Raw genomic sequence first — 15,291 nt, 5'->3', positions numbered from 1 at the left:
GTTTCTCCTGAAGCATATTCATTGAATCATTATTTTATCTTTATAGTAGGGTTGGCTGGTCCAAGTATTTTACAATATAATTATGGAGCCAGCATAGGCTTTCCTGTCAATTCTTAGAATTGTGTCCAATTCTTGTTCTTTTTTTTTTAACTTTCCTGTCCTGGATGCCAGCCCTTTAAGCTAAATCTCATAGATCAAAACTAGAGACCGGGAAAACCTAAAATGCTGGTGTCATCTATGCAAATCTTTGATGGTTGTCAACCCCATTAGAGTAAGTTAATCATTCATCATCTTCCTTATGTTGTACCGGGATTTTGCCACGGCTCATGGGAGCCTGGGGTCCGCTTGGCGCTTGGCTTGGTTTAGTAAATCAATAATCATTATTAGGAATTTGTGTATGGACAGAGTTGGTGGAGTATTACTGTTTTTTAAGTTGGGCAAAATTAGGCATGGCAGACATGTTTGAGCAAGTTTACGGTTGTATATGAATTACAAAATACAAAAAAAAATTCAAAATTCTTTATTTCATTAAAAACCAGTACATATTTTACCAATGGCTGGTGTCTCCCTGTAAGTCTCCCTGCGTGCGTGCGTGCGTGCGTGCGTGCGTGCGTGCGTGCGTGCGTGCGTGCGTGCGTGCGTGCGTGCGTGCGTGCGTGCGTGCGTGCGTGCGTGTGTGTGTGTGTACTTGTGTGGCTTGGCTAGGCTACATATCCTAGCAAGTCTTCCACCTGATCGTAATTTTTATCTTCTAACCAATTTATTACCTTATTTTTAATTGGGACCTTTACCCAAGGTCTGCAGGTCATCATTATTATAACTCCTTCTAAAGGTTTCCTCTGTATGATTTATTTAATAATTTACACATAAATAGGTTGAATAATATCTCACAAGGCTCAATCCTCCTAAGGCCTAAGGTCCAACCTATATTTCTTCTCAATGAAATCTAAATCATATTCAATTGGAACAGAGTCACTTTTGCTTTGATTCATTTAATTTTCAAACAATGCAAAATCAACTCTGTCCTACATTATAGGTTCAAATTTCAGTGGAAAATTTTGGATTTTCATTTGTATGACTGAGCCTTTAATTAGGAGGCTAGTAATGTTAGGTACTGAACTATATCTTAGGTACATGTAACTTGATACAATGCCTCAGGGGCCTATTTTAGATTTAAGCTAGTTATTAATTTCGTTTAGTTGTACCACTGTATATATATTTTTTAATACAGTTGCTCAAAAAGTGCTACTTTACGTAGCTGTTTAGCGTGCGGAAAGTTGGTTATCTCGAACTAGTGCTTTTTACTTTTCCAATTTTTTTAAATTTATACTTGTTCCAATTCACGACTACTTATTGATGAGTGTTAATATTAGTTTCCTTTAAACGTCGTAATCAGCATAAAAACCTACCGTTAATGTAAGAATACGAAAAATATTACATATTTCATATTTAATTACTTACCTCTTCATCATTATAACACGTTTATTTTTTAATATTCAATATTGAAAATTCCGTTCTTAATAAGTTGACTGAATGGAACGGAATAGCTGCCAAACGCCCATAGATATAATATACTTAAAGACGACGTCTAACCGAGCTGTCACTGTTACCACTTTTGTTTAGTGTACGATTAACAATGTTTTTCTTATTTTTTCGCAACTGTATTAAAAAACGTCGTTCGATACACGTGCGGAAATGTCATTCTTCACTCGTCCCGAGTCTTGCCACTCGCCTGCGGCTCGTGTCTCGGTACTCGTGAAGTAATGACATACCTTCCGCACTAGCATCGAAATGTACTATTACTTGAAGTAAACTGTCGCTCATTAATCTCATTAAAAGAAATATCATTAATGTAAAGTCATTGAAACAAAATAAGTTATATTAAGTAGGTATGTATATGAAATGTCAGGGCCAATTAGGTATGTTAATTTTTCTTAAACCTTTATTCATTTCATAATTATAAAAAATACCTATTATATATTTGTATGACAATAGTCAGTATAACTTAGAATGAACTCTAACATTACACTATTAAGGTTTCAATTAAAATGAATATGAAACTTCGCTAATTTTGTTAGGTAACATTCACTCTTTAATTGGCTTTATTCATGTCACTATCCACAGAACATTGAAATACATACTTTATTCAGTTGAATTAGAGTTCTCTATTGCAAATAATATATATCAGCAAAATTCTTACCAGAATATGGACCTTATATCTATGGAATAAGGTTTATAATTGTTAGTTAACAATGTGGATGATATTGATAGTACATTACATACACTATACACTGTTTTAGGTATGTATTTAAGATTATGGTATCCATCTAAATTGAGATAGTTGTTAAATGCAATAGAGTCAGAAGTAGCTGTATCGATGTATTGATCAAAATGTTATATCACATAGTGAATAGATTCACTATCTTCACTTGTGCCAAAGACATGTAACTTCGTATAAGATGAATAAGTCGGAAATTGAGAAAGAGTCATTCTCGGATAGATGACGCACACATCTTTGGCCTATTCTCGGCTAGATGGCGTGACGACACCGTTTCATATTTAACAATTTTAACACATAGATATCAGTGAATGAACATGGGTCAAAATGACATAAAAATAATAAAATCATTTATCCATATATATACATTTTTTGATAATTTTATACGTGTTTATATTGAGTTTTAGTCGTGTGTCGATAGATGGCAGTAAATTTACAGTGACTACAAATTTTACTATGACAGGAGTCCTCTATACTATCTAATCTTTTTGCTTGTGCCTCTGAAGCTACAAGGCGCATGGGCTAACCATTTAAGTATTTGCTAAAAGACGCAAAACTCTTATACGACAACTAGAGGGTTATTTAGTTAATAAATGTTTCCACCCCAAAACGCCCTCAAAATACTTAATTTGATGAGCGCCATGTTTTATTTATGACCGTTCATAATACATTATTCTGGAATTATTCAACGTCTCTCACGTCTCAAGTGATATTCATATTTCCATACATGTTTGTCGAGAAAGGTCTTATGCGCCGTTGGTTATGGTTACGTCAGTGGGGAGACACTCCTGACTTCGGGCAAACTCGGCTCCGTTCGGCTCAGCATTGCTCCGAGCAATTATTAGGGTTGACACCACTTGTTGTCAACTTGAGGTCCCTTTGCGTGCACGACCACAGATAAGATTATTACATACTTTAATTTTGACAACCCTAAATAGTCGAAAGGGATAGTGCCATAAATTAGCTTTCTAATTAGCTAGTAAGAACCTGAAATCCCTTTGGATTTCGACCCTGAACCGCTGTCAAACTTCGGTTTTGTAGGAAGTGTCCTTTCTGTACGGTAGTACTATTCTGTGGTTACGGCTTGGCCACGACATTGAGCGACTGGCTTTGGTTAAGGCGAAAACCATAGGTTGGAGCGAGACACAGCGATCGGACCTTTCGTTCCCACCTATGGTTTTCGCCTTAGCCGAAGCCAGTCGCTTAATGTCGAGGCTAGGCCGTAACCACAGAATAGCACTTCCGTACAGAAAGGACACTTCCTACAAAACCGAAGTATGACAGCGGTTCAGGGTCGAAATCCCTTTCTAATTTATGGCACTATCCCTTTCGACTATTTAGGGTCAGGCCGTTAGGCTGTTTTTGAAGTGGGGAGGCATGGGTAAGATGGCGCCATGTAGATGTGATGACGTGAGCGTGTCCATCTGTCCATTTCTAATACAGTGTCAAGTTTCTAATACAGTTTATATGCGAGTTGGAAGGGGTATACGTTTAGAAATTTTGTTCTCTAGGGGCGGAGGGCAGTTAACCGAAGTACCTAGCATAACAAATACGAACGTTCCCGTGAAAATAAGATGTAAAACATTTATGCTCTACCTCTGTACTTACGCTGACCTTTCCCACCCTGTATACATAACGGCCTAACTTCGTTCAGAAGTTGGGGCTTCTCGGGCCTTTTGTGATTGTTGTGGGTTCTAGAAACTTCGAATGCCATGAGTTTGTTCAAAAGTAACTGTATTGTCTGTATTCTTATGTCTTTAATCACTGTGTAACCAGTTATGACTTACGGCTCCGAAACGTGGTCTTTCACTATCGGCCTCATCTCAAAACTCAAAGTCGCTCAACGAGCTATTGAGAGGGCTATGCTCGGAGTTTCTCTACGTGATCGAATCAGAAATGAAGAGATCCGTAGACGAACTAAAGTCACCGACATAGCCCACCCACCGGATTAGCAAGCTGAAGTGGCAATGGGCAGGCCACATTGCACGCAGAGAAGGTGGCCGATGGGGTCGAAAAGTGCTCGAGTGGAGACCACAGACTAGCAAGCGCAGCGTAGGACGTCCACCCACAAGATGGACAGACGACCTTGTTAAGGTCGCCGGAAGACGCTGGATGCGGGTCGATTCCAACCGGCACGTATGGAGGTCCAAGGGGGAGGCCTATGTTCAGCAGTGGACGTCTTATGGCTGAGATGATGAACTGTATTCGATACTTTTCCTACTTGTTACTACGTCCTGTCTGTTGTCACATAGGCTTAGTTAAAAAGTTTGCTAGTTAAGACTTCCTATACTTCATCTTAATGTGGTATTCCACTTGTCCAATTTCTTTGTCCAATGTCATTGAATATCACTCTCTCATTAAGCAAAATGTGAGACGCAACACACTGGACAGGTGGGATACACCACCCTTAGCTTCTTCTCTTCCGGGTTGTATCCTAAAGAAGCCCTATTAGCTTTTTGTCAACCTAATCTTACGAATCGGGACAGACAGTGAAGTACTTACGTAGTTTTCATTCAATTGCGTGACGTACGCCTTTGCGTTATGTCTACTTTTGTATCCATTTTTTATCGAATTTAATAGTTATTTTTAGGGTTCCGTACCCAAAGGGTAAAACGGGACCCTATTACTAAGACTCCGCTGTCCGTCCGTCCGTCCGCCTGTCACCAGGCTGTATCTCACGAATCGTGATAGCTAGACAGTTGAAATTTTCACAGATGATGTATTTCTGTTGCCGCTATAACAACAAATACTAAAAAGTACGGAACCCTCGGTGGGCGAGTCCGGCTCCCACTTGTCCGGTTTTTTATACGCCTTGAACCTAATAGTGAGTATTATATTCTTTGCCTTGAACGCGTAAAGTAAAGCCCTCATAATATTACCAGTTCGCCGGACGATATCACCCCGTCAGTTGTTAGGAACTGTCACCTTTTAAATTTAACTGACAGGCTGATATCGTCCGGCGAACTGGCAATCTGTGGGCCCCTTCATTACGAAACCGTTGTTAAAGGCCAGTGTTTACCGTACGCTCGTAAAACGTTTTTTTTAGAACTGTTTTGTTTATCAATCGGTCTGATCGCTGACCCATATACCCTATCAATGAATATGGGTTATTCCCTCTGTTGCTATGTTGTAGTGCAATTCAGTGTGTATTTTTGATGCCGCAAACTTACATTAGACGTAGGTTTTACTGTTTTCAAACGTTAAGGTTCTGTACCCAAAGGGTAAAAACGGGATCCTATTACTAAGAGTGGAGTCTTAGTCTGTCTGTCTGTCTGGCGGTCTGTCTGTCTGTCTTTCTGTCTGTCCGCCTGTCCCTCCGTCTGTATGTCTGTCAGTCTGTCTGTCTGTCATCAGGCTGTATCTCGTGAACCGTGATAGCTAGACAGTTGAAATTTTCATAGACGATGTATTTCTATTTTTTTTAGTCTTAACTTAACTACCACGTAGTGTTTGACGTTTTGCTAATAGGTTTTCAGTGTGACTACCACGAGTTTGGGGCTGACAGAAACATAAACGCTAACGAGATCGTAACTTACTTTCTATGCGTCTCGCTCGTACTTGCATATTAGTGCGTGTGAGATGTATAGAATAGTTATTTTCACCACACCAGCTCGGAAAGGCTTACTTTGCACTTCAAAAACTGATAGCAAAGTTGCATTTTATTCACATGTGAGGCAAAGTAATCAAATGCAAATTTTGAGGTGTTTTCTTATGTTTGCTGCTAGAATTAACGATTATTAACGGCGCTCCAATATTAGTGCGGCGCTATGCGACGTAAGCGCCAGCCGCCATAAGGTACCTTTTGCCGTGGAACGTCACATAAGTTTACTATTTCATATCTAGTGAATCTCTAATTAATTTCCCGAATCGCGGTGCCAGCCGCCAGCCGCCTTTTGCCGTGGAACGTCACACATCTTTATTATTTCATATCTAGTGCAATCTCTTATTCATTTCCCGAATCGAGCCGAAAGTGCTAAGGTTGTCAGTACATAATCCGTGTATGGCGTCTGTCCGCGCCTTGACCAATCAATTTTCTGCAGTTCACTGCAGGTAGGCTTGCGTGGTATAGAGTCGGCTTCGTTATATTTCATTAATACTTTTTTTTCTGTAACAAATAAAAACTGTGCTCAGAGAAATAATATGTTCTTTTAGGTGAGCAATAAAGAATATTTGTATTGTATTGTATAATCATTGAATAACCACATTTACCGCAAAGCTACGGACGTAGCGTTACCTCGTATCCGATAACATGGGAGTCCACCTTCTGTTTCGTCGCCCCCTCAAAACCATGGGGCTAGGAGGAAATCCGGACCTGGCGGCTTAGCACGGTAGCCTTTTTATCGCTTGTCACCATGCCTGTCACGTTCTAACAAGTATGTAAGTGCGAAAGGGACGCGCTTAGTGATAGTCGATAAAAATGGAACCGTGCTGCGCCCGCTGGTTTTAGCAATTATGTATATAGTCAGCAGCAGAAGTTGCTAAGCGCGCGAGGTGTTAGAAATTACCTTGACACGCTTTTATTATCTTAACAATAAATTCGCGTGAAGATAATTTTGAACACCTCGCCCGCTTAGCAACTTCTGCTGCTGACTGTACCTAGTTATGTTATCAAATATTTACAACCTTTTAGAGATTCTAATATCTTGACACCGTCAAGCCAATGACCTGCTAACGTCAGTGATAAAAGAAAACGCAAATATTATGATTCTTTAAATATTTGTTATTCATGAAAATCATGAATTTCATGGCCGGTTTGTGTATTGTATGGAGTTTTTATTTATTAATATTGAAAAGTTTCGTGTTTTTCTTTATTTATTTTAATATTCAAATTTGATTACTCAAACGGTTTTGTCTGATGGCGAATCAATGATTCTAAAATCTCTAGAGTTTTTGACCATTGACAGACAGTTCATGTCTTGTGATGGCCTACCGCGAACCACGTTCGACATGTTGCCTCTCTGTCGCACTTGTAAATTTGAACGTAAGTATAACAGGGAGGCAACACGTCAAACGTGATTCGCGGTAAGCTCTCTGATAGGTGCAAGAAAAAGGAATGTAATTTCACTTTCCACTTGCATGTGCTTATTGCTACTGTGTGATTCATGACATGATAACACAGTCTTGGGACTTCAAATAAGTGCTAAGCCACGCAATATACTATTAAAAATCAAACCACAAGTTATTTTTAAAAGTCGCTGAACAAATGTTAGTCAGTATGAGGAGTACAGCCTACAGTAAAATTTTTTGCTCATATTACAGGCCACACCCGGTATAGATGGTCAAACCAATTTGTCAGTCAGTAAGAACCAGGAAAACTATACTCAATATTCCTACACATCTAGATTCCTAGACTAGGTCAAAGGGAGCTCTAGTCCCGTGTAAACAGGGTAATACGAGCAATCAAATATTATCGTCGACATCGCGACGCCGCCCCCGGTTTATTAACTCGGGAATTATTATTAAAGGTCGAATTATGAATATTATGATAGAGGCATCAAATATAACTGCACAGCCGTGGGTACCATTATTTCTGTGCCGAGTAACGTCATCAAATAAGAAATTAAAAATACGATTTCCACTAAAGCTTCAAATCTAATGGCTCCTCTTCACGATGGGCCAACGCCGGCCACTCCAAAAGACGCATTTATGCGTTAGAGCGAGCAAGTGATATTGGCTGCTGTGACAACATGGCTGCGTCCCTTGGAGTGGCCGGCGTTGGCCCATCGGATAGAGGAGCCATAAAATTAAGTTTATAAGTAGGACTGTCTTCTTAAAATTTTGCGTTTATGTTCTTATGAAATTTCGCATATTTTTCAGATATGCCAGAGAGCGGATTCTAACATTATGGTCAAAACTGGTTTAATAGTTCCAAAATTATAGGGTTCTGTCCCGGGCTGTAATTTGTAAAGTCATCTCGTTTGAGACGCACGGAACCAATGTAAAACTGAACGTCAGTTTCACGTATGAATTAAAAGAGAACTTTGGATCAACTTATATGCTAAAATAAGTTTTTGGCAAAAATTTCATTTTTGGTACAAGCTTTTATCGCTGACTGTACTTTTCTTACGATAAACCTACAACTAATACTCATCGGACAATTCTAAAAACCCCTAACACAATTAGGTTGCGTTGTTTCATCACAGAGTTCCTATGGCCACCTCCTGTCTCCATCATCAGATCAGTTCGCCAGTACCATATTATTGTATTATCATCAGAACTACATACAGCTGCCAATTTTCATGACGCTACGATCCTTGGAAGATGCTTAAATTAGTTATCTTAGATTCCATTACATAGTTACATACAGGTCGAGAGTTCACGGCCACCTCCTGTCTCCATCATCAGATCAGTTCGACAGTACCATATTGTTGTATTGTCATCAGAACTACATACAGCTGCCAATTTTCATGACGCTACGATCCTTGGAAGATGGTTAAATTAGTTACCTTAGATTCCATTACATAGTTAGTTACATACAGGTCGACCTAATAAAAGCTTGTTAATGACTCATTGATATCACTACACCTTATAAAACAAGGTCCCCCGCCGCGTCTGTCTGTGTGTTTGTATGTTCGCGAAAACTTAAAAACGGATTTTCATGCGGTTTCACCTATCCATAGAGTGATTCTTGAGGAAGGTTTAGGTGTATCAATTATTACCCTGTGCGAAGCCAAGCAGGTCGCTAGTCAGAGAATAATACAAAGTATTTTAGTTGGTGTCTTACACTGTGATTTATATAACCGAGTTAGATAGTGTCGTAGATAATCAAGAAAACATTGAAATCGACAGTTTAACTAGGGGTGTGAAACTCCTGAGATCGGCCAAACTCGGCTCCGCTCGGCTCAGTATTGCTCCAAGCAATTATTATGGTTGGCACCACTTGACTTCCTTTTGCGTGCACGACCACAGATAAGATAATCACTTGAATTTTGACAACCCTAAATAGCCGAAAGGGATAGAGCCATATATTAGAAAGGGATAGCAAGATTCGACCCTGAACCGGTGTCAAACTTCGGTTTTGTAGGAAGTTTCCTTTCTGTACGGCAGTACTATTTATTCTGTGGTTTAACTGGGGTTTCTCGACATACGAGTATCGACAGTTTTAACAGCACACACTGAACTCCAGTACGGACTCACGACATTCAATCCCCTTTACGAAATGTGTCCCGATTTATGGCAGTTTTACTACGGGGTCTTTTTATCACCAAGTTCATGCTGCAACGAGATGAAGCTGACATATGAATGGAAAATGATAGAACTGATTTTAATAAAAAAAACATCTCTAATGCTTAATACTTTAGATTCATTTTCGTGTATGATGTGAAAGTCTTGAAATGAAAGCGTATAAAACTTATTTAAAAGTCAATTTTTTTAGTAAATACCTATACTAATACCTTACTGAATAAGAAAGTAATTTGTCCTTAGAATTAATAACATCGAACTTTTATCAATAGGCAATGCATTAGTTTTGCCTAGCAAAGATGAAAAATGAAAATGAAAATGAAAAAATATTTATTCGCTAACAAACAATATTTAACAAAATACAGGTTGGTGTCCCTTTTTAAGTATAAAAATACCTGTGTTAAGGAACACCGCTCTTCCTTAGTGATTAACTACAAGCTAAAAGAAAAACTATAATGATAAGTTTAATAACAATAATATAAATTAAATTAAACTAAATTAAACTAAACAAATTAATAAGTTAACCATGTAACAATAAAACTAACATGTGAGTAGCAGAGCAACTACTTAATGTAAATTTTAATAGTTTAAATTTTAATAGTTTAAGAGCCACTTGTGTGTGTGTGTGTGTGTGTGTGTATGTGAGTGTGTGTGTGTGTGTGTGTGTGTGTGCGTGTGTGTGTGTGTTTGTGTTTGTGTGTATTAAGGGAATAGTTTGGTTGATTGAATTATATTAGATTATATTATGTTTAAGTAAGTGTAGTTTTTCTATTTCGTCGTAGTTTTTAGTCTTTAACCAGTTTATTACTTTTATTTTACATTCTCTATAGGTGGAGGGATATATATCTGTCGCAGTCGGATCGTATAATCCGCCGTATTACATTACGGCTAGCCGTTTTCAAAAACAGGGGCGTTTTGAAATGCGGCGGTTTAACGATTAGCCGTATTGAATGCGGCTGAATGAGAATCCGCCGGAATGTATTCGGCGCCATACGTTCTTCAACACGGCTAGCCGTAATGTAATACAGCGAGTCATTAGCCGCCGCTTTGACAGTTTTTAGTTCCCATTTTTAACACTCGTGGCGCTGCCTGACAAACGCTGGCGTGTCCATCAAATCTGGAGTTTGTCGGACTGTTTCTTTTCAAAAAAAAATTTCCTTCGCAACTTAACTAGACGGAGCCCCGCTTCGCGGGGCTCCTATTTCTGAGCGGTTTGCCCTTCGGGCATCTGAAGCTACCTAACGAACCTAACCTACCTACCTATTGATTAAGTGAGACGTCCGTGAAAACATTACACTTTGGTGAAAAAAGCGTAGGTAGGTAATTAGGTTAGGTTCGTTAGGTAACTTCAGATGCCCGAAGGGCAAACCGCCCAGAAATAGGAGCCCCGCTTGCGGGGCTCCGTCTATTTAAGTTGTGAAGGAAATGTTTTGGAAAAGAAACACATGTAGTGCGGTGGGACCATGGTAGAAATAAATTAAATTGCAAACATTGTCAAACTCCGGTTACGTAGGCGACCGAAAGAACTGGTCACTCTACAATGTACGATGCGGCTAAACGTGGGCCGCCTTATTGAAGAACGTATCGCAGTGACAATCCGGCTAATCGTCGAACCGCCGCATTTCAAAACGCCCCTGTTTTTGAAAACGGCTAGCCGTAATGTAATACGGCGGATTATACGATCTGACTACGACATATCTATTTCTTTATTTAGGAAGTTGTACAATTTAGCCGATTGGACATTGTACTGTCTTCTGGCAAAGGCAGTCGCTGTTGGTGGAATAGGGATTAAGTATGTTCGTTTTTTTCCTTCTAGAGGTATTAGAGACAGGGTAATAAAACGTAGACTTATGTATCCGTAAGATTACATTTAGCACATATAATTTTCTTACAGATAAAAGGCCACATAGGTCATACAGATCAACGGTTGGAAACCTATAAGGCTTAAAGTACATGACTTTTATCAGTGCTCTTTGAGCTCTTTCAAGTTGTAAAAAATTTGTTTTATTGGCTCCACCCCATACTGAAACACAGTAAGAAAGGATCGACTGAGCTAGGACAATATAAATTTGGTTTAATAGTTTTGAGGTCGCAGCATATCTTAAGCATTTAAAGGTCCAAATAAGTTTCCTAATTCGGGACATCATTAGTTCCGTATGAGAGTGCCAAGCAAGTCTCTGGTCCATCATAACCCCTAAATATTTTATATGTTCCACTTTTTCAATGGGAGGGCAAGAGCAGAGTGTTGAATCGATGTCATTGCAATTATGGATTTTGAGAGTGAAAGTGGGGTCGGGTTGAGTTCTACAGTCATGGGTGAAACAGATGTAGTTTGTTTTGTCTCTATTTAAGGTAAGGAGGTTGGCTTGTAGCCAGCGGGCAATCTTATTAAGGCCGATTTCTGCAGATTTACGCACGTCTTCCCAATTATCTCCATAAAACACAACAGCCGTATCGTCCGCATACGAAAAGATAGAGCCATTGTCGATAGGCATGTCGCAGAGTTGGTTTATGTAGATTAAAAAGAGCGTTGGGCCTAGGACGCTCCCCTGCGGAACTCCGAATTTTACGTCGCACTCGTCACTTACATATTTCCCGACTTTCACTTTCTGTTTTCGATTTCGGAGGTAAGAACTCAGTAAAGAGAGCGGTATATCTCTAATTCCTATACCTTCCAAAGTGTTTATAAGATTATAGATAAGATAAGATACGAGTCAGTTGTGGTACCTTGTGATTTCTATGATACCTAGTTCAATTTGATTGATAGTAGTTCATGAAACGTCGATTTGTTCGCTTGTAAAATGGGGAAAAACGAAGAAAGAAAATCCTTAGATTTAGGTGAGTAGGTACACAACTTTATGATATAACTTTACTTCTTAATTCACATTTATAGACGGGTCTATCGCGAATTGGTAATATGGTAAAAAAGTCGAAGAAAATCTTTCGGGAAATCAGAAGCCTACGCCACACTAACCTCGCCAAATAGTTAACAGCGGTGCAAATCAAGTGTTGGTCACACTTTGGGCGCTCGTTATGCGAGGCGAACGTTTTCAATTTCAAATTAAGAATAAAAATTAAAGTGAGCGCGAGTGATGTGACTTTGCGGTGCTGTGTTATCGATTTTTTTTTCTCGGAAATCTATTTGTGTCGCGTTTTACGGTTTTTTTATTCAGGTGTGCTAGTTTGCTATATTCTTTGAGGTTTAGTGGTTGCATTATTCTTTGGATTTTTTTATGTAGGTTTGTTGTATTATTGTTAATGTGGGTCTTCTTATTTTTGTGTGCTTTTTTGGGAGAGGGTAATTTTCTATAATACCTATAAGTAAATAAGGAGCGTGGAGAATGTTAGATTCAAATGAAAAATAATGAATGAATGAGTCATACATTGAAATTAATTGAAAGATTATCATTTAGATTAGAGATGTAGCCTATATAATGTGGGCTTAAAACATCCATTGACACCTCATTGATAAAAATCGACTTGTTTAATATGAGCCTACTAGCGACCCGTAGCTTTGCAAGAGTTACACAAAAACTTAACAAATCCCTCAGGAACCACTCGATTGATAGGTGAAAACCGCAAGAAAAACCAGTTTTTGAGTTTATCGCGAACATACATACAAACAGACGCGGTGGGGACTTTGTTTTTTAAGGTGTAATGATAATGAAATGGAACACAAAGGGAACACAGGACATATACGATTGCCACATGTCATGACATTCAAAACGGATCACTTTGAGGAAGTTCCTCTTTCCATTGCTTTAATGTGTAGATATCTATATCTTTTTGGCTTTGCCGTTGTCAAAATCCGTGAGTCCTTCACGGATTTTGACAATTTTAGACCGTAACCTACCATAACTAATTTTGACATACGATTTTGTTAGTATTGTTAAGCAAATACAGATGTGCCTAATTATCAATATGTTACTTATGTCAGTGAATATTGAACCAGTATCGTGTATCTTTTGTTAAGTTTATTGACCTTGGAGTCACCATCAGAGATATCGGAGCGGCCAACGTGCTCAAAAATATCTAAACATGAAAACGCCTTAACAATAGAGGGGCACTGAGATTTAGATATTTGCGAGCACCTTTGATGAAGTCAGGATTTTTGTCTTAATTCCAGTTCTGTCAAAGATAACTTTTTAAACGGAATAAATACAAGTTGACGACGTTAAATTCATACAAATTTGCACCCACAGTTACACTTATCGATAATTCAATTTTCATTTTGGGTATGATCCGGCTCGAAGGACCACCAGATAGTTCAGTACAACTACTTCCGTGTCATAACCACGATGACAATCATTTATCGCTGACGCTGAAGGAGAAAAATATATCGAAATGACAGACGCGAATAAAAATTCACGTGGCCATTTTCATTATAATATTCATTATTAGATAAACGATCGCCATACTACTAACCTACTACAGTCTAGTGTAGTATACTGAGTGTATAGATTCACCTAAGGAGCATTCAATGAAATTGTCTACCGTTAGTCCCGTACAAACGCGAATTTCCTGAAGATTTGCGTGTAAGAATTTCCTTTTCTATGACAAAAGGTCAAAAAGATGCACAGAAAGATAATGGCCTGCTTTAAGTGCCGAAACAAAGTTGCAACACAGGAAATAGAATGCGTTTGTATACGGGACAGCCCGTGGAATGCTCCTAAGTCAACATTACGACAATAATAGGTAACTCAATTAGTACCACAATACATTTCAGGCCGGCAATTCGGTTTGCATCTGACAGTTAGACACTTGTTACACGGACAACGTATTAGCCCCTTTACTTTTAAAATAAATAGCCATACGATTTTAAACTCTATCTACTATTAACTGAATCGTGTTTCCCTCGCGCTGTTGATTAGGTCTTAGCATATTAGGTATGATTAGGTATAATTGTATGATTAAATTGTGCCCGTTAATATAATTGGGAATGTTGGCTGTTTGAGTCCAGTCTGACCGCGACCATGGTCCGTGTATGTTGCAAATGCAATACGTTCTAAATACGAAATTCGGTTCGAATCGGTAAAAGCGGTTGAAAACCGTTAAACTATGAGTAGGTACTTACTAATGTTTTCCTGGTGACTCCTGTGATGTTTCGTTTCGTATTTGCATATTTTGATTTTGAACATGGTAAAACAAAGACTTGGCTTAAAGGAATCGTATCCAGGCCATAATTGATAAAAAAAATGCATATTTTGTAACAGAAGGCTCATTACGTTAGTTATTTGACTTATTTGTTACAATGTCAGTTCAATACATTTGTTAGACTCTGTGCGGAGAGAGGAGAGTCGTGGGATTTATGGGGCCCAAACGGCCCAAAACATTCCACAACTCTTTCTGAACAGACTCTACACATGACATTGCCATTGACACAAAATGGTTTCTACAACTGACTTGACACACCTCAAAATTGACTTCTAAACCGTGATCAAGAATAATATCGTACTTGAAGGTATATCGTACTTAAGTAGTCAGTCTCCGCCACTGGAGGGCTTGGTCACTTTTTCTTTAGTATATGGCTAATGAGGTGGGGCCGAGTGGATCTGACGTCCGACTTTCAATCCGGAGGTCGCGGGTTCAAATCCCGGCTCGTACCAATGAGTTTTTCGGAACTTATGTACGGAATATCATTTGATATTTACCACTAGCTTTTAGGTGAAGGAAAACATCATGAGGAAACCTGCATACTTCCGCGAAGAAATTCAAAGGTGTATGTGAAGTCCCCAACTTGCTTTGGGCCAGAGCGGGGACTATAGGCTAAACCCTCTCGTGCTTGAGAGGAGGGCTGTGCCCAGCAGTGGGACGTATACAGGCTATTTATT

At 39.0% G+C, this 15,291-nt stretch overlaps 1 protein-coding gene across 1 annotated transcript in view; it reads left to right on the top strand.

The window, feature by feature from the left end:
* The window catches only part of LOC134677053 (adenosylhomocysteinase-like 1), a 41,736-nt gene that overhangs the window by 1,037 nt on the left and 25,408 nt on the right, over positions 1-15,291 (top strand). The window lies entirely within an intron of this gene.

This window comes from Cydia fagiglandana, chromosome 25, assembly GCF_963556715.1.
Source record: "Cydia fagiglandana chromosome 25, ilCydFagi1.1, whole genome shotgun sequence".
Lineage (NCBI taxonomy): Eukaryota > Metazoa > Arthropoda > Insecta > Lepidoptera > Tortricidae > Cydia > Cydia fagiglandana.
The sequence above is the reverse complement of the archived record's forward strand: the minus strand, read 5'-3'. Positions and strand labels throughout refer to the sequence as shown.